Below are 27255 nucleotides of genomic sequence, written 5' to 3' on the forward strand. Positions count from 1 at the left end.
GTTTTAGTTTAGAAGAAGGAGGAGGAGGAGGAGGAAGGAAGAGGAGGGAGAAGAAGAAAGAAGAAGATACACTTAAATCATATATATTTGTGTTGATCGGGTGTATTTTTACTATGTTCATGATGACGATACACTTAAATTATATACATATTATTATATTCATGTCAGGTATCCAAACTTTTTATGTTATACTAATTTCATTTACTTTTTGTCATTGCAGGTGTTGACAGGATGGTGGGCAAGGGTCCAGAGCGCCCCGAGCCTCCTGCGAGCGCTACTGGGAGGGGTGGTTCCATTATTCCAGCCCAGCCCCTCCAGAGAGCGCTGCTAGAAAGTATGCAGACATCTGCGGCGGGCGCTTCTTCTACAGCAGGGAGAGGTCGGGGGAGGATGAAGAAGGCTGGTAGAGGTGAACGTGGCAGCAGGAGATGTAGGAAGGCTGCTACGCCTTCCTCGCCGCCACCCTCAGCTGATCCACCCGACCACAGGACTGCTCTGTCTGACGTGGACCCATCTCGGACTCCTGTCCATGAGCCTTCGGTCGCCGATCCTTCGCCCCAGCAGACTCGGGTCGCTAATCCTTTGCCCCACCTGACTCGGGTCGCCAATCCTTCGCCCCACATGAGTCTGGTCCCAGAGTCTTCGTCCTAGAAGACTCCGGTCACGGGGTCTTCGTCCCAGAAGACTCCGATCCCGGATGCTTCTTCCCACGAGACTCCGGAGGCTAGTGGCCCTACTAATGGTAGCGAGGACACCTTTTCTGATGATAGCTATAGCGACGATGAGCTGGTTGAGAAGGGCAAGAAGGTCTACAAGCATGGCTATACAAAGCTCCCGCCCGTGCCGGCGACCCCCGACCAAGGGTGGTTGATTGCGCCTAAAGGTTTAAAGTAAGTGCATTTAATATTTTTTAACCTTTTGCCTTCATGTTCCTTCAAATTAATATCTAATGCGTTGGCCTTGTCATACTGCAGGGGCTGGGTACACCCCCGTGGTGTCTGCAGGCCCAACCAGGTCGTTGGTGTGATTTGCCAGCAGCACTTCCTTGGGTGGGTCACGTTGCCTGGTGAGGGTCAGGTTCCACAGCTAGCACTGAGCTGGGAGCTGTACTCGGTTGCCCCGGCCCCACCGGGGGAGATGGTCGGCGGTGTCTTGTGCGAGACTGTGGCCGACATGGTGTTCCATCGGTTTTGGGTAATTTCTCCTTTACAGAATTAGAAGTCAACACTACCTAGTGATTACCTAGTGATTGTACTAATCAGTGTTGTCTTGTTTGATTTGCATACCTTCTACATGGTTTCAGAGGGAGAGCAGGAGGCCGCCTCTATGGTTGTCGAAACCGAGTGCAAGCGCCTACTTCAGAACTTACGGCACGAGGCTCAGGTGCAGGCCGTTCGAGACTACTACGCCTCGAAGGGTATTAGGAGGGCCAAGATGAAGTGTCGCGGCAAGTTTCTGAGTAAGGAGAAGTACATGCAGATAATTACCTATTCTTAAGGCCTTGAACTTAGTTTTCTTGATTTGATTCATAGGCGTAGCGCTGAAATTTCTCTTAACTAACTTAGGTGCCCCCGAGATGGTGTGTGGATAAGATGGACTGTTGGGAGGCATTGGTGGATGCGTGGTGCTCTCCCGAATGGCTAGTCGAACACCAGAGGGCCAAGGATAAGCGCGACCAAATGGAAGGTGTGCCACACCATCAAGGAAGCTCCAACCTATTTGAGTACGGGGATAACTGGGTATGTGGTTTGCTACATGATTCATGCAATTTCATTCTTCATTCTAGCATTTATCCCTTCCAAAATGACTTAATATGCTTAGTTAGTTAAAAAATGGCATAACTACATTAGATAGCTCTATAAAATAACTTCATATGCTTTAGTTAGTTAAAAAATGGCATAACTACCTTCGATAGCTCAATAACGACCTACACTAATTCTAGCTAGTTCATTCATGACATAATTAGCTATAAAATGACATAATAACCTTAGATAGCTCTATAAAATGACTTAATATGCTAAGGTTACTAAAAATGGCATAACTACCTTCGATAGCTCAATAACGACCTAAACTAATCTTAGCTAGTTCATTCATGAGATAATTAGCTCTAAAATGACATAATAACCTTGGATAGCTCAATAATGACATAATTAGCATACTTTGGTCAAAAATGGCATAATAATCTTGGTTACCTCGAAAATGAGCTAAACTTAGCTTATTTTCCTCGAAAATGACATAATAACCTTTCTTAGCTCCAAAATGACCTATTTACATAGCAATATCATTCTTCATGCTAGCTTGAGCCCTTAACTAATATTTTGTTCCTCTCTCTCAGGCGCACCACCACAAGAAGCATGTGCCAAGTCTGTTCGAGTTCGACCTCTATGGCATGGCCCATATGGCCCCGTACAAGAAGGCCAACCTAGATCGTCCAGAGAGCTTCACCAACAAGTCTTCTCACCACAAGCTTGTGAAGTACAGAGACGAGGGGAAGGCAAGGAAAGGGGAGGACTTTAACCCAAGCCAGGATCCTTTTGATACAGAGCTGGTGATGATATCTGGTGGCGGGAGGTCCCATGGCTCTCAAGCCATTGGTGATGGACTGATATGTTGTCCTAAGACTCTCCCGTAGATCAAGAAGCGCCTGAGTAGCTCTGATCCTGAGGTAACGCCTCGTGCACGGCCCGCGGAGCTCGCCATGGCGGTTAGTTATACAGACTCTCTCACCTTTCCTCCATTACATTGTGTGTGCGTCCGTTGATGATTACAATGCTAACGAGGAGTGGTGTGTTGCAGGTTATTGTTGAGAAAGAGAGATTGAAGACGCATGTGCTTTTGGAGGAGGCAAAAAGGGAGGAAAAAAGGGAGGCGGCGGAGAGGGAGAGGGAGATGGAGGAGAGGACGGCTAAGCTTTTGGAGGAGGAGAGGAACCGGAACAACAGCGCTAACCGTGCCCTATACGAGCTCATCGTGGTACATTTCTCGTGCATATTAGCCCAATCATGCACGTATTGTTCGCATTACTATCTAATATGTCTGACTCGTGAGAACCAAATGTGCAGACCATGTGCGAGAAAAACGGTCAGGCCCCTCCGCCGATGCCCCAGATTGCTCCGGCGACCACGGTGAGTTTGATTTGAATGGTCGTTGCTTACTACTATTCACATTTCAGTTTGCGAACTTGCTAACGAGACATTATTGGAAATGATCTTTGGTGCAGCATGGCTAACAAGCATCGACCACCAACGGTGTGTCCGGTGCCCTATAAAAATAGTCATGGCCACCTATTGATACGCCTCCAACGTATCTATAATTTTTGAATGTTCCATGCTGTTATATTATCATTCTTGGATGTTTTATAACCATTTTATAGTCATTTTATATCATTTTGGTACTAACCTATTGACATAGTGCCAAGTGCCAATTGCTGTTTTTTGCATGTTTTTTACATCGCAGGTAATGAATATCAAGCGGAGTCCGAACGCAGCAAAACTTTTTGTGGATTTTTTGGGCCAGAAACTACAAAAAATACACTTCCGTGATGATACATGTTTGTGTCACGTTTTCTGTCATGCATGTACATCCATGACGATTTTATGACAGAATCAAGATAGTCATACATGTGCTATCGTAGAAGTGTTCCATGACATTACCAAAATTGTCATCATGGAAGTGTCCACTTCCGTGACGGTAAATCGCGCGTCATAGAAGTGCTTTCGTCAATGGTGACCAACATGTGGCACTCACCATAACGGGTAGCCATTAAGCTATCGGGTTGCTACAATGGGGATTTTTCATGTGTAAAATTCTCAATCGCTGGATAATGCACGTGTCAGCTAATCATTGGGACGGATGACATTCCTACAATGGACGGAAGACGCCTATGATATGTCGACATGTGGCACAGCCCAACAGTGGCCCATTTTAGGTAAAAAGGCCGGCCCAGCTAAAGGCCCACTATGTTTTTTCAGATACTAATGGGCTGGCCCGTTAACAACCCGCCATGTTTTGGGTCAAATTGAGGCCCATATCAGATCAGGCCCGTTCATAGCCTGCCGTGTTTTGGGCCAAATTAAGACCCATATTGGATCAGGCCCGTTAATAGGCCACTGTTCTTTTGGGCCCATTCTAAGACATGTTTGTATTTCAGCCTGTTAAATGCCCATTTACCAGTTCGGCATAGTTTGGACCTGTTAGCGGCCCGTGGTTCATCTGGGACGTTGTCTGTCCAGTTTAACTTTAGGCAATTTAACGGCCTATGCAGAAACTGGGCTATTTCTTGTCCGAAGTAACTTTAGGCCTCTTAACGGCCCATAGTCTTCGTGGATAAATTTCAGCCCAGCTGGGCTATTGGCCTGTTAATGGCCCGTGTAATAGTTGGGCCTAATTACAACCCGCGTTGAATCTTGCCTGCTTACAGCCCATCTGATAATGGCCTGTGACACTTTTGGGCCAAGCGTGGATACCGGCCTGCTTAAAGCCCATAATTTTATAGGGCCAAACAGGCTCGGGATATATTTTGGCCTATTAACTTCTCATCCTATTTGGGACAAACATGGGACTTAGGCAATTTCGGCCTGTATTGACCCGTGAATTTTTCGGCTCAACGCTAGCCCAGTCTAGGTTTTAGCCTGTTAAATGCCCATGGTATTCTCTAGCCCAGCATAAATTACAACATACCGACCAAGAATGAACCTAGACTATACAATAAAGAAATTACGGCATATTACGTCCACTGGGAATCAAATTTCGATACCGGTGATAATAAAGCGCAACATGACCGCGGATTACATACACTGGGCATCAAAGGTCGCCAACAGTGCATATGAACGCGCCGACAAAAGAATACACAAAATTGAGAGCACTTCAGAAGGCACTATGCCTAGCCAGGACGGGCTCCGCAAGCAACCGAACAAGCTGATGAGACCTCAGTTGTGTCAACCTTAGATGCTACATCCCTAGCTTTATAGCACCATAGTGCACAAGGTAGTCCTTCGAGATCGTCGTTGCATCTTTGACTTGAAGTCGGAGCTGAGCTGAAGCAAGCCTTTCCGCTTTAAGTTGAGACATAAGAAGTGGAACTGATTGAGGCAGCGACTGCACAGAGGTTGGCTCACAACTGTTGGTGAGTAGCTTCAACTCACTGTCTTCATCAAGATAGGACCTTGGGGTCATATCACTCTCTTCAAGATGGTTTAGCTCACTATCTTCCCTAAAGTTCTGCCTGGCATAAGAGATACGACTCTGAAAGAGAAACAAGGAGACACATAACAGGTTTCACAATTATATAAGCAAATAAATGGATATGTTCTGCATAAGGAACATGTTTTTACATCTACAATTTAAAACTGGTAGTTGTTGCAAACATCCAATCAGATGTAAACAGCAAAGTAAACAATAGTGGAGGAAATGACGCCTATCCAAATCTATACTAGAAAAAAGTTTGAAGGCTTGAGAAGGATGAACTTACATTACATGTTAACACGGCCTGGACAAAGCCCTTCTCCATGTTGATGGAAGGATAATTCAATAAATGCCCCAAAGAAACTTCTTTATAAGCATTGCCATTATTCTACAATTTGCAAAGAGTAAATATAGATCAAATAATATTGGAAGAAACAAAGGATAATGAAGCTCAGGTGTAGATCGATGATACATAATCAAATAGCAATTAATTAAGTACAATGTTACAAGGCAAAAGGTAATGACAAGAGGAATGCACACATCAACATGTGCAGTGGCATTGGCTTTATTCAACATTTTGGTAAGAGTAAATGTAGATATGATAATTTGGAGAAAGTGGAGGGCGGGGCAGATAAGATGCAGAGTAATGCTAGACAATCAACTATCTCGTGATGCAAGTACAGTAATACCACCACCCTGTTATTACTTGTCGCTCAAATGGATGTATCTAGCACTATTAAGTTCTAAATACAACCAAATGATCAACAAGTAATTCGATACAGAGGGAGTACATGACAACATGTACTTACATGAGAAATCCAAAACTTCATAACCATTGTGTTAATTCTACATTTATCTAAGAGTAAATATAGACCTTATAATTTCAAGCAAAGGGGGGGGGATAAAGAAGCGAACATTTACAATGATGCTACATAATCAAACAACAATGAGTGTAAGTATGCTGACAAAGGGCAAGAGGTACTGACAAGAGCAATGCAGTGCCCAGTATTGTTGTGAGATCCTATGATCCTTTGAGCAAGGAGATTCATCTGAAATTAGTTTTCATACAAGAGAGAAGGTATGGCACATGCAGAAATTTAGGAGTTCAAATTTTTAATTGATATCATAGACAGTACCTGACGCTGGGCTCTCAGCAGTTCTAATAGGGGTTTGGCCAGTGGAGTAGGGGTAAAGTGTGGTACAGTTGGGCCTGTGTTTTCTGTGGCTGCTGATCTATCTGATTTAATAGGTATCACTACCTTTTCCAAATACCTAGTTTGTACTCCTTGAGGATCTGCACTCACCCTCTTCCTTTTGGACATCTATTATGAAAGAGCAACATTTGACTAGAAAAACATAGTATGATGACACATGGAATAAGTACAAAAAATGGATAGGTATGGCATATACTCATATATGATGCTTGAACTAAGCAGATGGTGGTGTAACAAAGTAGAAGTAATGCAAGAGGTCATATGCAAAATATGTGTGACCAATACAACCTTGCCAAGTTAGAGAAAGCACCTTGATGGGTGAATAAGAAGGCCATCCTCCACCTTGACAAGTTTGTTAGCCAGTGGATTGTTCCACAATATTCCTCTCGTGCACCCATTATCCTATTCATTTTGATCATGTTCAATACGTGACATGCATGAAAACATAAAAACAAGTGGGATTATCTTTGTAATGCAAAAGTTATTCTAATCCAATACTGCCTCCCTGTAAACCCCTTTGTGCTATCTCTGCAATTCTTCTCAGAGATGCCATGCATGCTGTAATTTGGTGTGTGCTTTAATATAATGTGGCCTACTACTGAAAATATGAGAGCTCCAGAAGTGATGATACTTCGCAGATGACAGCTTCAACGTATAGTAAAGAAGAACAAGTCGACCTGACCTGACAGATTCAAAATATACTAAGGGAGAACAACTTGACCCGACCAGTCGACCACAAATGTCTCTGCTACTCTTCCCAACAAGGAACATACTTATTAAAGAAGAGAAGAGGATCATCTTAAAGAAGAGCAGAAGAGTAAGAAGATTGAAGATATTACAAGTCTTTCTATACAATATCGGTTGCCCACCCATGATGAACCAGAGCGCACAGAGAAATACTATTTATTCCGGTCTCTCCATATGTGGCTCACATGCATTTCAAAACTAAAGTAGGAACATTTAGCTGACCAATTAAACATCTCTCAGTTTTACTAATATCAACATAATATCAGATTTGAATTTGTACAACTAAGCTTGTTTAGCTCGATGGGTGGAGCAGTGCTATTACAACACAAACCACGTAGGCTGGTCGGGGTCATCATAAAATGGGGAAACTGTAAGCATGATGATATAGTGTTGACCGTGCCAGTGGGATGGAAGATCTGAAGCTGCAAATCACGCAAAGGGTAGCTAGCAACCGATGTTTGCTTTGAAATAACAACTAAGATTTGGTATGGACAAGAAAGTACAGTCAACAAGTGACAAATAAATGCAATTCTGCTGTCTCTCTATATGTCATGACATGCATTTGGAAACTCAAGTGGGACCTTTAGCTAACCAATTAAAAGTGTCTGTTAACTAATATTAGTATCATATCACAATCATATTTGAACAACTAAGCTTTGGAATTTTGAGTGTTGTGTTGTTTAGCTTGAAGGGTGGAGTAGTGCTAGTATGACAGAAAGCACCTATGCAGATCATAGTAGAGTAGATAAAAGGGGAAAACCCTAAGCATCAAGAGTAAAATTAGAAAAGTGGAACTAGCTGGACCAGTGGGTGGCGCACATGCTTTTCGAAACGAATATAGGAACATTAGGTGACCGATTAAATGTTCTCTGCTTTAGTAATATGAGCATCATATCAGATTCGTACTTCAACACCTAAGCTTTGGAATTATGAGTGGCATGTTGTTTCGCTTGATGGGTTGAGGTCTTGAGGAGCAATGCTAGCATGACGCGAAGCACCTATGATGATGGTAGTGAATATAAAGGGGGGAAACCATAAGCTTTACGAGTATAGTGACCGTGCCATGGCGGATCTGAAGGTGCAAACCAGACAAAGCTACTTCTCAACCAATGTTTGCTTTCAACTAGCACCTACAATTTGGTACGGGCAAGAAAAGTACAGTAAAGAATTTACGATCTATTTTCTGGGTCAAATCAATAACTTAAGCACATATGGAAGAGTACGACCTCTCTTGTGACACCGTGTAGGCCCCTGCTGATATGTTGAGGGTGCTGCGGGTGTGATGGCTGTCAGCGGCGCGGAAGAAGACTTTAGACAACAAACGTCTGGGTCGGGGGATAAATCATGTAGCCATGGACGAGGCGGTCGTAGGAGTGGCAACGGCAGGGTGGACGATGGCGCCGATGAAGTGAGAGGGCATGATGAAAGGATCCTGGTCCGGTGCCATGGATGAGAGATGCCCATCTCTTGCAGTGGACGACGGGGTAGGGGTAGCAGCTCCGGCAAGGTGGAGGATGGGGTGGCGGACGGAGGAGGCTGGCCGCAGTGGGGAGGTTGTTGGGAGCGCCAACGGTGTATGAATGGGGAAATGGAGGGGGAGGGGGATCTCAAACTTTGGGACGCGCTTGTCTGAAATGTGGGAAAGTTACAAACTTATCCCTCGTTTAAAATTTCGGACATCACGTCGGTTGGGGATAAGACGGTAATCTCACATCTCCCAAATATTTTCCGGTAGCGATTTCGGGCGAGGAGAGGGTGTTTTGCCGCCCATGGTTGGCGTCCATGGTGTATGAACGGGGCTGACAGGTAGGGCGGTTGTGTCATGTCTGAGGAAAGTTACACATCTGCCCCAATTTAAAATATTTGCCTACATCGATTTCGGACAAGGAGAGTTTGTTTTGCCGCCCACCATGTATGAATGGGGAAATGGAGGGAGAGACACATGTCTTTCGGACGAGCTTGAATCAAATGTGTTTTGCCGTCCACATTTGGTGCCCACTATGTCTGAATGGGCTCAGAGGCGGCTGTGTCACGTCTGATTGAAGTTACTAGTCTACCCCTATTGACAGCAGTGTAAATCCGGTCAATTAGGATGTCAAGTGTCAGGGGTAGACATTGATTTTCATCTCATAAACACTTGCTTCTGGCAGCCCACAAATGATAGTGGGTGTTTAGTTGCTTCGTTCAAAACTTGGGAGAATTAGCATTCACGTTTACCCTGGGCCCTGGCAACTAAATTCAAATCCAATTTGTATTAGATTACGAATATCCATAGATAATTCTACGTTGTGTTATTTATTTCTTCAAAACCACGACAAAAATTTATTCCACCTTTATCTATGATTATGATTTAGAAATGTCGTGATCTTCGAATTCAGTAGGTTGGATACACTTTGAGTCAAACAGTTACTTTATCCAATACAATATGCTCACACGAAAAACAGTTCACATTATGTCAATCATACAAGTACTGAGGATTACCTCACCTAAAAAATTTAGATCATTACAACACATGGACTGTTGGGGAACATAGTAATTTCAAAAAAAATCCTATGCACACGCAAGATCATGGTGACGCATAGCAACGAGAGGGGAGAGTACCATCTACGTACCCTTGTAGACCGTAAGCGGAAGCGTTATGAGAACGCGGTTGATGTAGTCGTACGTCTTCACGATCCGACCGATCCAAGTACCGAATGCACGACACCTCCGAGTTCAGCACACGTTCAGCTCGGTGACGTCCCACGAACTTCGATCCAGCAGAGATTCGAGGGAGATTTCAGTCAGCACGACGGCGTGTTGACGGTGATGATGATACTACCGACGGAGGGCTTCGCCTAAGCACCGCTACGATATGATTGCGGTGGATTATGGTGGAGGGGGGCACCGCACAAGGCTAAAAAGATCAATTGATCAACTTGTGTGTCCATGGGGTGCCCCCTCCCCCATATATAAAGGAGTGGAGAAGGGGGAGGGCCGGCCCTCTACTATGGCCCGCCCTGGGGAGTCCTACTCCCATCGGGAGTAGGATTCCCCCCTTCCATGTAGTAGGAGTAGGAGAAAAGGAAAGGGAAAAGGGAAGAGAAGGAAGGAGGGGGCTCCGCCCCTCCCCCTAGTCCAATTCGGACTAGGCCTTGGGGGCACGCAGCCTCCCCTCTCTCTTTCCCCTAAAGCCCAATAAGGCCCATATACTCCCCGGGGAATTCCCGTAACTCTCCGGTACTCCGATAAATACCCGAACCACTCAGAACCTTTCCAATGTATGAATATGGCCTTCCAATATATCAATCTTTACGTCTCGAACATTTTGAGACTCCTCGTCATGTCCCTGATCTCATCTGGGACTCCGAACAACCTTCGGTACATCGAAACACATAAACTCATAATACCGATCGTCACCGAACGTTAAGCGTGTGGACCCTACGGGTTCGAGAACTATGTAGACATGACCGAGACTCATCTCCGGTCAATAACCAATAGTGAAACATGGATGCTCATATTGGATCCTACATATTCTACGAACATCTTTATGGGTCAAACCGCATAACGGTATATGTTGTTCCCTTTGTCATCGGTATGTTACTTGCCCGAGATTGGATCGTCGATTTCTCAATACCTAGTTCAATCTTGTTACTGGCAAGTCTCTTTACTCATTACATAATGCATCATCCCACAACTAACTCATTAGTCAAATTGCTTGCAAGGCTTATAGTGATGTGCATTATCGAGAGGGCCCAGAGATACCTCTCCGACAATCGGAGTGATGAATCCTAATCTCGATCTATGCCAACTCAACAAGTCCCATCGGAGACACCTGTAGAGCACCTTTATAATCACCCAGTTACGTTGTGACGTTTGGTAGCACACAAAGTGTTCCTCCGGTATTCGGGAGTTGCATAATCTCATAGTCAGAGGAACATGTATAAGTCATGAAGAAAGCAGTAGCAACAAACTAAACGATCATCGTGCTAAGCTAACGGAATGGGTCAAGTCAATCACATCATTCTCTAATGATGTGATCCCGTTAATCAAATGACAACTCATGTCTATGGCTAGGAAACTTAACCATCTTTGATTCAACGAGCTAGTCAAGTAGAGGCATACTAGTGGCACTCTGTTTGTCTATGTATTCACACATGTACTAAGTTTCCGGTTAATACAATTCTCGCATGAATAATAAACATTTATCATGATATAAGGAAATAAATAATAACTTTATTATTGCCTCTAGGGCATATTTCCTTCAGTCTCCCACTTGCACTAGAGTCAATAATCTAGTTCACATCTTTATGTGATTAGTTCACATCTCCATGTGACTAATACCCAAAGGGTTTACTAGAGTCAATAATCTAGTTCACATCGCTATGTGATTAACACCCAAAGAGTGATCATGTTTTGCTTGTGAGAGAAGTTTAGCCTACGGGTCTGCAACATTCAAATCCGTATGTATTTCGCAAATTTCTATGTCTACAATGCTCTGCATGGAGCTACTCTAGCTAACTGCTCCGACTTTCAATATGTATCCAGATCGAGAATTAGAGTCATCTAGATCGATGTAAAAAGCTTGCATCGACGTAACTCTTTACGATGAACTCTTTTATCACCTCCATAACCAAGAAATATTTCCTTAGTCCTCTAAGGATAATTTTGACCACTGTCCAGTGATCTACTCCTAGATCACTATTGTACTCCCTTGCCAGAAAGATGCTAAGGTATACATAGGACTGGTAAGCAGCATAGTATACTTTATAGAACCTATGACTAAGGCATAGGGAATGACTTTTCATTCTCTTTCTATTTTCTGCTGTGGTCGGGTTTTGAGTCTTTACTCAACTTCACACCTTGCAACACAGGAAAGAACTCCTTCTTTGACTGTTCCATTTTGAACTACTTCAAAATCTTGTCAAGGTATGTACTCATTGAAAAAAATTATCAAACATCTTGATCTATCTCTATAGATCTTGATGCTCAATGTGTAAGCAGCTTCGTCGAGGTCTTTCTTTGAAAAACTCTTTTCAAACACTCCTTTATGCTTTCCAGAAAATTCTACATTATTTCTGATCAACAATATGTCATTCACATATACTTATCAAAAATGTTGTAGTGCTCCCACTCACTTTCTTGTAAATACAGGCTTCACCGCAAGTCTGTATAAAACCATATGCTTTGATCACTTTATCAAAATAGATATTCCAACTCCAAGATGCATGCACCAGTCCATAGATGGATCGTTGGAGCTTGCTCACTTTGTTAGCATCTTTAGGATCGACAAAACCTTCTGGTTGCATCATATACAACTCTTCTTTTAAGAAATCCATGAAGGAATACAATTTTGACATCCATTTGCCAGATTTATAAAATGCGGCAACTGCTAACATGATCCGGACAGACTTTTAAGCATCGATACAAGTGAGAAAATCTCATCATAGTCAACACCTTGAACTTGTCGAAAACATTTTGCGACAATTCGAGCTTTGTAGATAGTAACACTACTATCAGCATTCGTCTTCCTCTTGAAGATCCATTTATTCTTAATGACTCACCGATCATCGGGCAAGTCAATCAAAGTCCATACTTTGTTCTAATACATGGATCCCATCTCAGATTTCATGGCCTCAAGCCATTTCGCGGAATCTGGGCTCATCATCGCTTCCTCATAGTTCGTAGGTTCGTCTTGGTCAAGTAACATGACATCCAGAACAGGATTACCATACCAGTCTGGTGCGGATCTCACTATGGTTGACCTACGAGGTTCGGTAGTAACTTGATCTGAAGTTACGTGATCATCATCATTAGCTTCCTCGCTAATTGGTGTAGGAGTCACAAGAACAGATTTCTCTGATGAACTACTTTCTAATAAGGGAGTAGGTATAGTTACCTCATCAAGTTCTACTTTCCTCCCACTCACTTCTTTTGAGAGAAACTCCTTCTCTAGAAAGGATCCATTCTTAGCAACGAATGTCCTGCCTTCGAATCTGTGATAGAAGGTGTACCAAACTGTCTCCTTTGGGTATCCTATGAAGACACATTTCTCCGATTTGGGTTTGAGCTTATCGGGATGAAACTTTTTCACATAAGCATCGCAACCCCAAACTTTAAGAAATGACCACTTTGGTTTCTTGCCAAACCACAGTTCATATGGCGTCCTCTGAACGGATTTAGATGGTGCCCTATTTAACGTGAATACAACTGTCTCTAATGCATAACCCCAAAACGATAGTGGTAAATCGGTAAGAGACATCATAGATTGCACCATCTCTAACAAAGTACGGTTACGATGTTCAGACACACCATTATGCTGTGGTGTTCTAGGTGGCGTGAGTTGCGAAACTATTCCGCATTGTCTCAAATGAAGACCAAACTCATAACTCAAATATTCTCCTCCACGATCAGAACATAGAAACTTTATTTTCTTGTTACAATGATTTTCCACTTCACTCTGAAATTATTTGAAATTTTCAAATGTTTCAGATTTATGTTTCATCAAGAAGATATACCCATATCTTACTCAAATCATCTGTGAAGGTCAGAAAATAACGATACCTGCCGCGAGCCTCAACACTCATCGGACTGCATACATCAGTATGTATTATTTCCAACAAGTCTGTTGCTCGCTCCATTGTTCCGGAGAACGGAGTCTTAGTCATCTTGCCCATGAGGCATGGTTCGCAAGCATCAACTGATTCATAATCAAGTGATTCCAAAAGCCCATCAGCATGGATTTTCTTCATGCGCTTTACACCAATATGACCTAAACGGCAGTGCCACAAATAAGTTGCACTATCATTATTAACTTTGCATCTTTTGGCTTCAATATTATGAATATGTGTATCACTACGATCGAGATTCAATAAACCATTCACCTTGGGTGTATGACCATTGAAGGTTTTATTCATGTAAACAGAACAACAATTATTCTTTGACTTTAAATGAATAACCATATTGCAATAAACATGATCAAATCATATTCATGCTTAACGCAAACACCAAATAGCATTTATTTAGGTTCAACACTAATCCCGAAAGTATAGGGAGACTGTGATGATGATCATATCAATCTTGGAACCACTTCCAACACACATTGTCACTTCACCCTTAACTAGTATCTGTTCATTCTGCAACTCCCGATTCGAGTGACTAATCTCAGCAACTGAACTAGTATCAAATACTGAGGGGTTGCTATAAACACTAGTAAAGTACACATCAATAACATGTATATCAAATATATCTTTGTTTACTTTGCCATCCTTCTTATCCGTCAAATACTTGGGGCGGTTCTGCTTCCAGTGACCAGTCCCTTTGTAGTAGAAGCACTTAGTCTCAGGCTTATGTCTAGACTTGGGCTTTTTCACTTGAGCGGCGACTTGCTTGCCGTCCTTCTTGAAGTTCCCCTTCTTCCCTTTGCCCTTTTCTTGAAACTAGTGGTCTTGTCAACCATCAACATTTGATGCTTTTCTTGATTTCTACCTTCATCGATTTCAGCATCACAAAGAGCTTGGGAATCGTTTCCGTTATCCCTTGCATATTATAGTTCATCACGAAGTTCCAGTAACTTAGTGATAGTGACTAGAGAACTCTGTAAATCACTATCTTATCTGGAAGATTACCTCCCACTTGATTCAAGTGATTGTAGTACTTAGATATTCTGAGCACATCCTCACTAGCTGAGCTATTCTCCTCCATCTTGTAGGCAAAGTGCTTGTCAAAGGTCTCATACCTTTCGACATGGGCATGAGTCTAAAATACTAATTTCAACTCTTGGAACATCTCATATGCTCTGTGGTGTTCAAAACGTCTTTGAAGCCCCGGTTCTAAGCCGTAAAGCATGGTGCACTAAACTATCAAGTGGTCATCATATCGAGCTCGACAAACATTCATAACATCTGCATTTGCTCCTGCAATCGATCTGTCACCTAGCGGTGCATCAAGGACATAATTCTTCTATGTAGCAATGAGGATAATCCTCAAATCACGGATCCAATCTGCATCATTGCTACTAACATCTTTCAACTTAGTTTTTCTCTAGGAACATATCAAAATAAACGGGGAGCTACATCGCGAGATATTGATCTACACCATAGTTATACAAATACTATTAGGACTAATTTCATGATTAAATAAAGTTCAATCAATCATATTACTTAAGAACTCACACTTAGATAGACATCCCTCTAGTCATCTAAATGATCACGTGATACAAATCAACTAAACCATGTCCGATCATCACGTAAGATGGAGAAGTTTTCAATGGTGAACATCACTATGTTGATCATATCTACTATATGATTCATGCTCGACCTTTCAGTCTCCAGTGTTCCGAGGCCATATCTGCATATGCTAGGATCGTCAAGTTTAACCCGAGTATTCCGCGTGTGCAAAACTGGCTTGCACCCGTTGTATGTGAACGTAGAGCTTATCACACCTGATCATCACGTGGTGTCTCGACACGTCGAACTGTCGCAACGGTGCATACTCAGGGAGAACACTTATACCTTGAAATTTAGTGAGAGATCATCTTATAATTCTACCACCGAACTAAGCAAAATAAGATGCATAAAGGATAAACATCACATGCAATCAAAATATCTGACATGATATGGCCATGATCATCTTGCGCCTTTGATCTCCATCTCCAAAGTACCGTCATGATATCTATCGTCCCGGCATGACACCATGATCTCCATCATCTTGATCTCTATCAATGTGTCGTCACATGGTTGTTTCACCAACTATTGCTCTTGCAACTATTGCTATCGCATAGCGATAAAGTAAAACAATTATTTGGCGCTTGCATCTTATGCAATAAAGAGACAACCATAAGGCTTCTGCCAGTTGCCGATAACTTCAACAAAACATGATTATCTCATACAACAATTTATATCTCATCATGTCTTGACCATATCACATCACAACATGCCCTGCAAAAACAAGTTAGACGTCCTCTATTTTGTTGTTGCAAGTTTTGTGGCTGCTACGGGCTGAGCAAGAATCGTTCTTACCTAAGCATCAAAACCCACAATGTAGTATAGTGATTGCTTTTTGATCTTCAGAAAGAACCCCGTTCATTGAAACCGATTCAACTAAAGTTGGAGAAACAGACACCCACTAGCCACCTGTATGTGAGGCACGGCGGTAGAACCAGTCTCGCGTAAGCGTATGTGTAATGTCGGTCTGGGCCGCTTCATCCAACAATACCACTGAATCAAGAATCAACTAGTAACGGCAAGCAATATGTATATACTCACACCCACAACTCCTTTGTGTTCTACTCGTGCATATAACATCTACGCATAAACCTGGCTCGGATGCCACTGTTGGGGAATGCAGTAATTTCAAAAAAATTCCTACGCACACGCAAGATCATGGTGATGCATAGCAACGAGAGGGGAGAGTATTGTGACGCCCCGAGACTGTTGTGCCAGGTGTCTTCCAGTTATTCGCTATTGTTGCCTTGTCATGTGCTTGCGTGTCATGCATTGCATACCATGCCATCATGTGCATTGCATCATCATGTTTTCAAAACTTGCATCCTTCCCGGTCTCCTCGTTCTTTCTGTTGTCCGTTCTGAGCCCAGACACACTTGCACGCGCCCGCGGCATGTCCGAAATATTATTTTATAAGTGGCCGGAAAATGTTCTCGGAATGGTTTGAAAGTTGGCATGCGGTGTTGTTTTGTCGTCAGTACACCGCCTGCCAAGTTTCATCGCATTCGGAGTCCATTTGACGTCCCAACGGATAAATATAGCGGCAATAGTAGCCGGTCTAACGTCGGACGTTTTCGGTCTCCGGAAACCGTGTCGGGCTGCATCTCTCCCCTCTTCTCTCAGACCAACCCGCTCTTCACAATTCGCCAGACCCAGCCTAACCCTCTCTGCACAGTGCATCGACCCCTCATGCGCGTCCGAAAGTTGTCCCGAACCCGACCCGGACTATCGCCACCTTTGTGTCCGGATCATCCCCAAATGTCTACAAAACGTCTCCGTTTTATTTTTTGGGCTCCCTAGCCTATCTTTCCCGACCATCCGATTATGATCGGAGGGACGGATTAGCCCCTACCCAATTCCTACCTGCTTTTTATAGCAGATGAAACCCTACCTAAACTACCCAACCCTAAAATCTAGTACTTCTGTCTTGTCGTCCGCCGCCGTTTTCCAAATCCTCCTCGGGATCCATCCCGATCCACCCAATCCCCTCCCGATCCAAACCACCAACCGAAGTCGTCGTTTTCCTCTTCGTTTTCTAGATCGCACCAACCACTCATCGCCTGCCCGATCCACCACTTCAGTCGGCCCGAGCGCTCGTGGATCGAGCGCTACCTCCAGCCCCAGCCGCGTGGAGCTCCTTTGTACCCGAGCTGCACCAGGCCCCGAGCCGCCTCAGGCTCCCCTCGCCTCCACCTCGTCACTGCCTCGCCTCGCCGGAGCTGCCTCTCCCGCCGGCGAGCACCTTCACCAGGCCGCCTCCCGCCAGGTCGCGCCGCCCCTGCCTCGCCTCCTTCCTTTCCCTGCTCTCTCCCAGTCTCTCAATCTTCTCGTTCTTCTCTGTCCCGCAGGTAGCCATGGCTCCAGCTGTACCCTACCAATCTGCTTCGCCGTCACCGGGAATGGAGCCTCCGCAGTGGGATCTACCCGGATGCGTTCCTCTCCGGTCCTCCTCGCCGCCCTCGCCTGCCGGAGTCGCTGCCGCCCTGTCGTTGACTTCGGGCGCCGCCGTCCCTGTCTCATGCCCCTGCGCCTATGCCTGACACAAGGAGGACGAGTGCCTCAACACCCTGCATCGCTAGCATAGTGGACCGGCCTGCGAGGTCCAACACTATGCAAGGCCCAGCGCGCCAGCACTTCTCTGCGGCCTGCCTTGGCCTCTCCAGCGAACCGGGCCGAAGCCCAAGGGGTGAGCTGCTCCCCAGCGCCTCTTTGTTGGCCCAAGAACAGATTCAGCCTGTTATATTTTTTTCTGCTATGAACGAATTTTGTTATTTACAGAAAAACTGCACATTTACAGATTACCCCTTGCTGTTCATGCATTTAATAAATATTTAACCGTGCATCGGATTAAAACAAAATTTATATGAAATATGCTTAGTTTTTCATCTAGTTTCATAATATGTCACTTTCATCTATGTTTAAAATGCTTAAAATGATGTTTGATTAAATTTGCTCATATGGCATGCTAAAATGATTTAATTCATAACTAAATAACCGTAGCTCGGATTTAAATAATCTTTATATGTAAATGGGGGTAGAAAAATGCCTACTTTAACATGGTGGTATCACTTTGCATGTTTAACAACTATAAAATATGGTTTAGGGCAGAACAGTACCAAACCTAATATATGGATATGGGGTTTTACCGGAATTGTTGTTCGTTGTTTCCGACCTCATTTAAACTTGCCTAGATAGGTAGTTTTGCTGTGCTTCACCCCTTGCCATGCTAATCGACATTTAATTTTGTTGAGTACATAAACGAGAGAGAACTAAATAAGGCATGTGGTGCTCCGTCAATATGCAATTGTTTGTGCACTTTGCCATGCCATGCTTCATTAAACCGGACATGCATCATAATTGTTTGTGCATCATGCCATGTCTATGTGTTGTTTGTTTACTATGTTGTGTGCTTCTTTCTGGTGTTGCTTCTTCGGGTTGGTTCCGATAATGTTGCGTTTGTGAGGATTCATTCGTCTATGCCCATTTGTCTTCTTCATGGACTCGTTCTTCTTCCTTGCGGTATTTCAGGCAAGATGATCATACCCTCGAAATCACTTCTATCTTTGCTTGCTAGTTGCTTGCTCTTTTGCTATGCCTATGCTGTGATACCTACCACTTGCTTATCATGCCTCCCATATTGTTGAACCAAGCCTCTAACCCACCTTGTCCTAGCAAACCGTTGTTTGACTATGTTACCGCTTTGCTCATCCCCTCTTATAGCGTGGTTAGTTGCAGGTGAAGATTGAAGTTCGTTCCTTGTTGGAACATGGAGATGTTGTTCCTTGTTGGAACATGTTTACTTGTTGGGATATCACAATATATCTTATTTTACTTAATGCATCTATATACTTGGTAAAGGGTGGAAGGCTCGGCCTTATGCCTGGTGTTTTGTTCCACTCTTGCCGCCCTAGTTTCCGTCATATCGGTGTTATGTTCCCGGATTTTGCGTTCCTTACGCGGTTGGGTTATTATGGGAACCCCTTGACAGTTCGCCTTGAGTAAAACTCTTCCAGCAATGCCCAACATTGGTTTTACCATTCGCCACCTAGCCTCTTTTTCCCTTGGGTTCCGCGGACTCAAGGGTCATCTTTATTTAAAACCCCCGGGCTAGTGCTCCTCTGAGTGTTGGTCCACCTCGTCAGCCGCCGGTGACCACCAGGGGCAACTCTGGGCTGGCCTACCGGAAGTTTGGACAATCCGGTGTGCCCTGAGAACGAGATATGTGCAGCTCCTATCGGGATTTGTCGGCATAGCGGGTGGTCTTGCTGGACTTGTTTTACCATTGTTGAGGATGTCTTGTAACCGGGATTCCGAGTCTGATCGGGTCTTCCCGCTAGAAGGAATATCCTTCGTTGACGGTGAGAGCTTGTGATGGGCTAAGTTGGGACACCCCTCCAGGGTTTTGAACTTTTGAAAGCCGTGCCCACGGTTATTGGTACATGGGAATTTGTTAACGTCCGGTTGTAGAAAACCTGAAGTTGACTTTAATTAAAATGCATCAACCGCGTGTGTTATCGTGATGGTCTCTTTCTGGCGGAGTCCAGGAAGTGAACATGGTGTTGGAGTTATGCTTGACGTAGGTTGTTCTAGGATCACTTCTTGATCATAGTTTCTCGATCGTGCTTTGCCTTCTCTTCTCGCTCTCATTTGCGTATGTTAGCCACCATATATGCTAGTCGCTTGCTGCAGCTCCACCTCATACCTTTACCTTACCCATAAGCTTAAATAGTCTTGATCGCGAGGGTGCGAGATTGCTGAGTCCCCATGGCTCACAGATACTTCCAAAACCAGCTTGCAGGTGCCGTTGAACCGTGAAGATGACTCAACCAAGCTCAAGGAGGAGCTCGATGAAGATCTTGTCCTTTGTGTTGTTTCGTTCTAGTTGATCAGTAGTGGAGCCCAGTTGGGGTCGATCGGGGATCTGTATAGCTTTTGGGGTAGTCTTCTTTTATTTTGGTTCCGTAGTCGGACCTTGTATGTATTTGGTTGATGTAATGCTTTATTCATGTAATTGTGTGAAGTGGCGATTGTAAGCCAACTATGTATCTCTTTCCCTTATGTATTACATGGGTTGTGTGAAGATTACCTCACTTGCAACATTGCTTTCAATGCGATTATGCCTCTAAGTCGTGCTTCGACACGTGGGAGATATAGCCGCATCGAGGGCGTGACAAGTTGGTATCAGAGCCTTCCCCGACCTTAGGAGCCCCCACTGCTTGATCGAATTAGCTGACGAGTTGAGTCTAGAAAAATGTTTTGAGTCATTTAGGAATTATATATCGGAGAGTTTAGGAATTCCTTTTACTCTCCAGTCCCTTCGTCGCTCTGGTGAGGCATCCTGACATAGAGTTTTGACTCTTCTCTTCTCAAATTTCACTAAATTTTTTTAGGATCATGCGGGTATCTTGGAATCGTTCCAATGGTTTTGTGACGAGAACATTGTTCTTGGTGCCTCCTGTCATTTAGGGGTTGTGGCAGTGTCCCGGGGAGTTGAGCTCCGAGGTGTTGTCGTCACAATTTTATCGTTGCAGTTCTGGAATACCTGAGTTTAGTTCGCCGACATCGAAAATCTCTTTTATGCAGTTGTTGGTGAGATAACCTCAACGCCACCCAGTACGGGGGCGGGAGTTCAGGAGTATTGCCATAACTCGTATAACGGATGCTTTTCGAAGGTTGAGGTAGATGATTTCCGAAGGTTTCTTGGTTATGTGTTGAAGGATGGATACAGCTGGATGTAGGATTTGCTAGTTTTGGGTGAGATATTATGCTTCCCCTGTATCCCCAACACCTGATTGCATAACCGGAAAATTTTGGGAGTTTATAAGTGGGAATTCAGGTAGCTCTTAGGATATCTTTCCGACAGATGTATGATATGAAATTGGGGTTCGACGTCTAGTGGTCCGCCTATTCACGGTCGGTTTTATAGTGGTCTCATTGTGTCTTAAAGAGTCCTTGGCTATGCCGACTCGGGGACGCTTCGTATGTCATGTGCACTGCCTTGTACATGATGGTGCTATACGATCGAGCCTGTGTAGGCTCCACCACGAAAACTTCGGACAAAATCTGTATCATATGTTTGTTCCGGCTTATTTTGCAAGCCAATCCTTTGTTTTGTTTTGAGTTGTGGTATTCAAGTTGCTTCGAAGTCAAATGTTGATTCCATACCTTCTCTAAACGGTGTTCTCATACTCCGATGTGAATACCAGTCCTCATGATAATCGAGATTGTCATGTCAAACCTTTTCAACCGGCGGGTTTCTCTTCAGGTGGATCCGATAATTTCAACATCCGCTAGATCAAGTATCAGTTCTTCTCAACGGTGTTTGCTTCACCCGTCTCCAAGTTGCGTTTGTTTTCCCACCCACCCACCCTTTTTCTTCAAGGACTAAGATTTCTTAATCTAGTATCATCTTATTGATGAGAAGCCTCTCAATTCTTTTTCCGTCAATGTTCTTATCCGGTGATTCTCATGAAGATTTTAACAGAGCCTCAAGGTCATCATCCTTAATTCTTTTCTTCTCCGGTGGATTCAAATCAAGCTTTCGGTGTTGATCTCATATCCCTTTTTCCTCGTTTCAATACCTTCTCATACCGGTGCACCTCATAATAATTCACTTCTCGCTATTCATTTGTTCTGGAGTGCGCAAGATATCTCGAAGATTCGTGTTTCCACTCTACAGTCGTTCAAGATCTTTCAAGGATGTTCCCTCATTCAAGTCATTTAATTCAACCGGTGCTTTCTCTCTTTTAAATCATTATATCAGTGTATCTTTTCAGTGGGCCCTAACCCACAGGTCTTTTCCCAGGATCTTACCCGACTCTTCTCTTTTCCGGAGCTTCTCAAGTTCTTTTCAAAGTTTGACGTAAGAATGATTTATCATCAGTCAAATGCTTTTCTCCAAGATCTTTCAAATTCTTTTCATCGTTGGCTCAACTTTTCCATTCTTCATTCCGGTGTGCCTCAATAATTCTTGGTGGTGTTTCTTGTCGTCATTTCGAAGGCTGAAGAAGAGTTTCTTTTAAATCTTGCCCCATTCTCTGCCATTCTCCCATAATTGTTTCGGTTGTGAGAATTTCTTTTCACCCATCCAGAGTAATTCAGGAGTCTTTTCAGTTTGATTATCCGGAGCCCATCATCTCAGAATTTATTCATTCTCAGCTTTCAGTTATCATTCTCCAATCTTACCGGTGCTTCGTTCAAGTGATCTCTAATCAGTTCGTGATCCCTTCGTTCTCATGTATCTAGATTCTCTCGAGCATCTTCGTTTATTTGCAAATTCTTCCCGGTGATTCATTATCTTTTATTCGTTCTTTTTCAATTCTTACGGTGGTTCGTTCAAGATTCTTCTTACCTTGTTATCATATCAATTCATTTGTTGTTTTCAATCCTACCGGTGGGTTCGTTGAAGACCTTCCTCAAGTCTGACGCTATATCTATCCAAATCCTTTCCACGAGAATAAGTAGTATGCCAAATCCGTTGCTTGTCATCAATTAAATTGGTGAAGGATACGCATAATGTAATTCTTATTCTTGTTTCATCGAGTTTATTAAATTCCTTATTCCGGAGATTCATCAAATTCTTGATCTCATTTGTTCTTCTTTCTTTTCCGGAGTTCCAAGCTCTCGCAATTATATCATCACAGACATACATCTAAATCATTGCAAGGATTCACCTTGTGTTTTCAACTTCTTTTTCCTTCCCTTTGATCATTCTTTTGTTTACCGGAGTTCTTCACGAAGGTTCTACATGATGGTTCATCAAGGATTTATATCCCTTCTCCAAGTGTTCATTGAGATTCTTTTCAGAGGAGCTCATGCATTCTTTATCTTGCAATCCATAGTGGAATTGTGTCTCCCTTATCTTTTGAGGTGGTAATATATCATTCTTCAAGAATGAGATATTTAAACCCATCAATCTCTTCGTTGGAGTTATCTTGTGTCATGTTTCACCTAAAGCTTTCTCTAAGGATTGTTGCTATTATGGTGCTTATAAATGACCCAAGTTCTTCTTTTATCCTTCCAGCGAATAAGCTTTCTTGTCTCCTTGTTCATATCAATCCAATTCTTCTTCCCATGAGTGGCAGGTTGTCACCTCATAATTTGAGATGTATTCCTTAAGACCATATCAAGCGTATTCTTTTCGTTGTTGGTTTTTCCAACAACTCCATTCGACCCTTCTCCTAAAGATGTCTTTCAAGATCTGTTGTGATGAAACTCGGCATTTTCTTCTCCATTCTTTTATTTCAATTATCTACCTTCTTTTCTTTCGTTCCGTAGGCATTGTGACGTTGCTCTCTTCATCCTATCATCTTGATTGCCAAGATCATGTTTTTTTTCTCCTTGCTTATCCATCCAACCGGAGTGTCATGTCCTCTTTTCAAGTATTCTCTCATCCTGTCAAGATCATGTTCAATTCCTTCCATTTCCAACTGGAGTATTGCCGTAATTGATCTTTATCGTTCTTTGTGCTTCTCATTTCAACCGGAGTGCTTGCTTGTAATTCTTGTTCATTGCAACCTTTTTCTTATGTCTTCAACCTACAAGGTTCTAGTAATGTTCCTTGTTCCTCTTGTCTAACGGAGTGTTTTCAACTTTGTTCATCTTCGTTGTATTCTTTCTTTCAATTTGTTCAACCTTGCAAGGTTCTTTGGTTTCACTCGTTTGTCAAAGAAGCAACTTAGTTTCACCTCACCCCTTCCTCTTCCTTTTCCCTCCAATGCCATCCCTAGGATCTCGGGTCGAGATCCACTCGTAGTGGTGGAGTGTTGTGACGCCCCGAGACTGTAATGCCAGGTGTCTTCCAGTTATTCGCTCTTGTTGCCTTGTCATGTGCTTGCGTGTCATGCATTGCATACCATGCCATCATGTGCATTGCATCATCATGTTTTCAAAACTTGCATCCTTCCCGGTCTCCTCGTTCTTTCCGTTGTCCGTTCTGAGCCTAGACACACTTGAATGCGCCCGGGCATGTCCGAAATATTATTTTATAAGTGGCCGGAAAATGTTCTCGGAATGGGTTGAAAGTTGGCATGCGGTGTTGTTTTGTTGTCAGTAGACCGCCTGCCAAGTTTCATCGCATTCGGAGTCCGTTTGACGTCCCAACGGATAAATATAGCGGCAATAGTAGCCGGTCTAATGTCGGACGTTTTCAGTCTCCAGAAACCATGCCGGGCTGCATATCTCCCCTCTTCTCTCAGACCAACCCGCTCTTCACAATCCGCCAGACCCAGCCTAACCCTCTCTGCACAGTGCATCGACCCCTCGCGCGCGTCCGAAAGTTGTCCTGAACCCGACCCGGACTGTCGCCACCTTTGTGTCCGGATCATCCCCAAATGTCTACAAAACGTCTCTGTTTTCTTTTTTGGGCTCCCTAGCCTATTTTTCCCGACCGTCCGATTACAATCGGAGGGACGGATTAGCCACTACACAATTCCTACTTGCTATTTATAGCAGATGAAACCCTACCTAAACTAGCCAACCCTAAAATCTAGTACTTCTGTCTCGTCGCCCGCCATCGTTTTCCAAATCCTCCTTGGGATCCATCCCGATCCACCCAATCCCCTCCCGATCCAAACCACCAACCGAAGCCATCGTTTTCCTCCTCGTTTTCCAAATCGCACCAACCACTCATCGCCTGCCCGATCCACCACTGCAGTCGGCCTGAGCGCTCGTGGATCGAGCGCTACCTCCAGCCCCAGCCGCGTGGAGCTCCTTTGTACCCGAGCTGCACCAGGCCCCAGGCCGCCTCGAGCTCCCCTCGCCTCCACCTCGTCACTGCTTTGCCTCGCCGGAGCTGCCTCTCCCGCCGGCGAGCACCTTCAACAGGCCGCCTCCGGCCAGGTCGCGCCGCCCCTGCCTCGCCTCCTTCCTTTCACTGCTCTCTCCCGGTCTCTCAATCTTCTTGTTCTTCTCTGTCCCGCAGGTAGCCATGGCTCCAGCTGTACCCTGCCGATCTGCTTCGCCGTCGCCGGGAATGGAGCCTCCGCAGCGGGATTTGCCCGAATCCGTTCCTCTCCGGTCCTCCTCGCCGCCCTCGCCTACCGGAGTCGCTGCCACCCTATCGTTGACTTCGGGCGCCGCCGTCCCTGTCTCATGCCCCTGCGCCTATGCCTGACACAAGGAGGACGAGTGCCTCAACACCCTGCATCGCTAGCATAGTGGACCGGCCTGCGAGGTCCAACACTACGCAAGGCCCAGCGCACCAGCACCCCTCTGCGGCCTGCCTTGGCCTCTCCAGCGAACCGGGCTGAAGCCCAAGGGGTGAGCTTCTCCCCAGCGCCTCTCTATTGGCCCAAGAACAGATTCGGCCCGTTATATATTTTTTTCTGCTATGAACGAATTTTGCTATTTACAGAAAAACTGCACATTTACAGGTTACCCCTTGCTGTTCATGCATTTAATAACTATTTAACCGTGCATCGGATTAAAACAAACTTTATATGAAATATGCTTAGTTTTTCATCTAGTTTCATAATATGTCACTTTAATCTATGTTTCAAATGCTTAAAATGATGTTTGATTAAATTTTCTCATATGGCATGCTAAAATGATTTAATTCATAACTAAATAACCATAGCTCAGATTTAAATAATCTTTATATGTAAATGGGGTAGAAAAATGCCTAGTTTAACATGGTGGCATCGCTTTGCATGTTTAACAACTATAAAATATGGTTTAGGGCAGAACAGTACCAAACCTAATATATGGATATGGGGTTTTACCGGAATTGTTGTTTGTTGTTTCCGGCCTCATTTAAACTTGCCTAGATAGGTAGTTTTGCTGTGCTTCACCCCTTGCCATGCTAACCAACATTTAATTTTGTTGAGTACATAAACGAGAGAGAACTAAATAAGGCATGTGGTGCTCCGTCAATATGCAACTCATTGCATATTGAGCTCCACTTAATTTGTAGTGTTGTTTGTGCACTTTGCCATGCCATGCTTCATTAAACCGCACATGCATCATAATTGTTTGTGCATCATGCCATGTCTATGTGTTGTTTGTTTACTATGTTGTGTGCTTCTTTCCGGTGTTGCTTCTTCGGGTTGGTTCCGATAACGTTGCATTTGTGAGGATTCATTCGTCTACGCCCGTTTGTCTTCTTCATGGACTCGTTCTTCTTCCTTGCGGGATTTTAGGCAAGATGATCATACCCTCGAAATCACTTCTATCTTTGCTTGCTAGTTGCTCGCTCTTTTGCTATGCCTATGCTGCGATACCTACCACTTGCTTATCATGCCTCCCATATTGTTGAACCAAGCCTCTAACCCACCTTGTCCTAGCAAACCGCTGTTTGGCTATGTTACCGCTTTGCTCAGCCCCTCTTATAGCGTTGTTAGTTGCAGGTGAAGATTGAAGTTCGTTCCTTGTTGGAACATGGAGATGTTGTTCCTTGTTGGAACATGTTTACTTGTTGGGATATCACAATATATCTTATTTTACTTAATGCATCTATATACTTGGTAAAGGGTGGAAGGCTCGGCCTTATGCCTGGTGTTTTGTTCCACTCTGGCCGCCCTAGTTTCCGTCATATCGGTGTTATGTTCCCGGATTTTGCGTTCCTTACGCGGTTGGGCTATTATGGGAACACCTTGACAGTTCGCCTTGAGTAAAACTCTTCCAGCAATGCCCAACATTGGTTTTACCATTCGGCACCTAGCCTCTTTTTCCCTTGGGTTCCGCGGACTCAAGGGTCATCTTTATTTAAACCCCCCGGGCCAGTGCTCCTCTGAGTGTTGGTCCACCTCGTCAGCCGCCGGTGACCACCAGGGGCAACTCTGGGCTGGCCTACCGGAAGTTTGGACAATCCGGTGTGCCCTGAGAACGAGATATGTGCAGCTCCTATCGGGATTTGTTGGCACAGCGGGTGGTCTTGCTGGACTTGTTTTACCACTGTCGAGGATGTC

The sequence above is a fragment of the Triticum aestivum genome, chromosome 6A, assembly GCF_018294505.1.
Source record: "Triticum aestivum cultivar Chinese Spring chromosome 6A, IWGSC CS RefSeq v2.1, whole genome shotgun sequence".
Lineage (NCBI taxonomy): Eukaryota > Viridiplantae > Streptophyta > Magnoliopsida > Poales > Poaceae > Triticum > Triticum aestivum.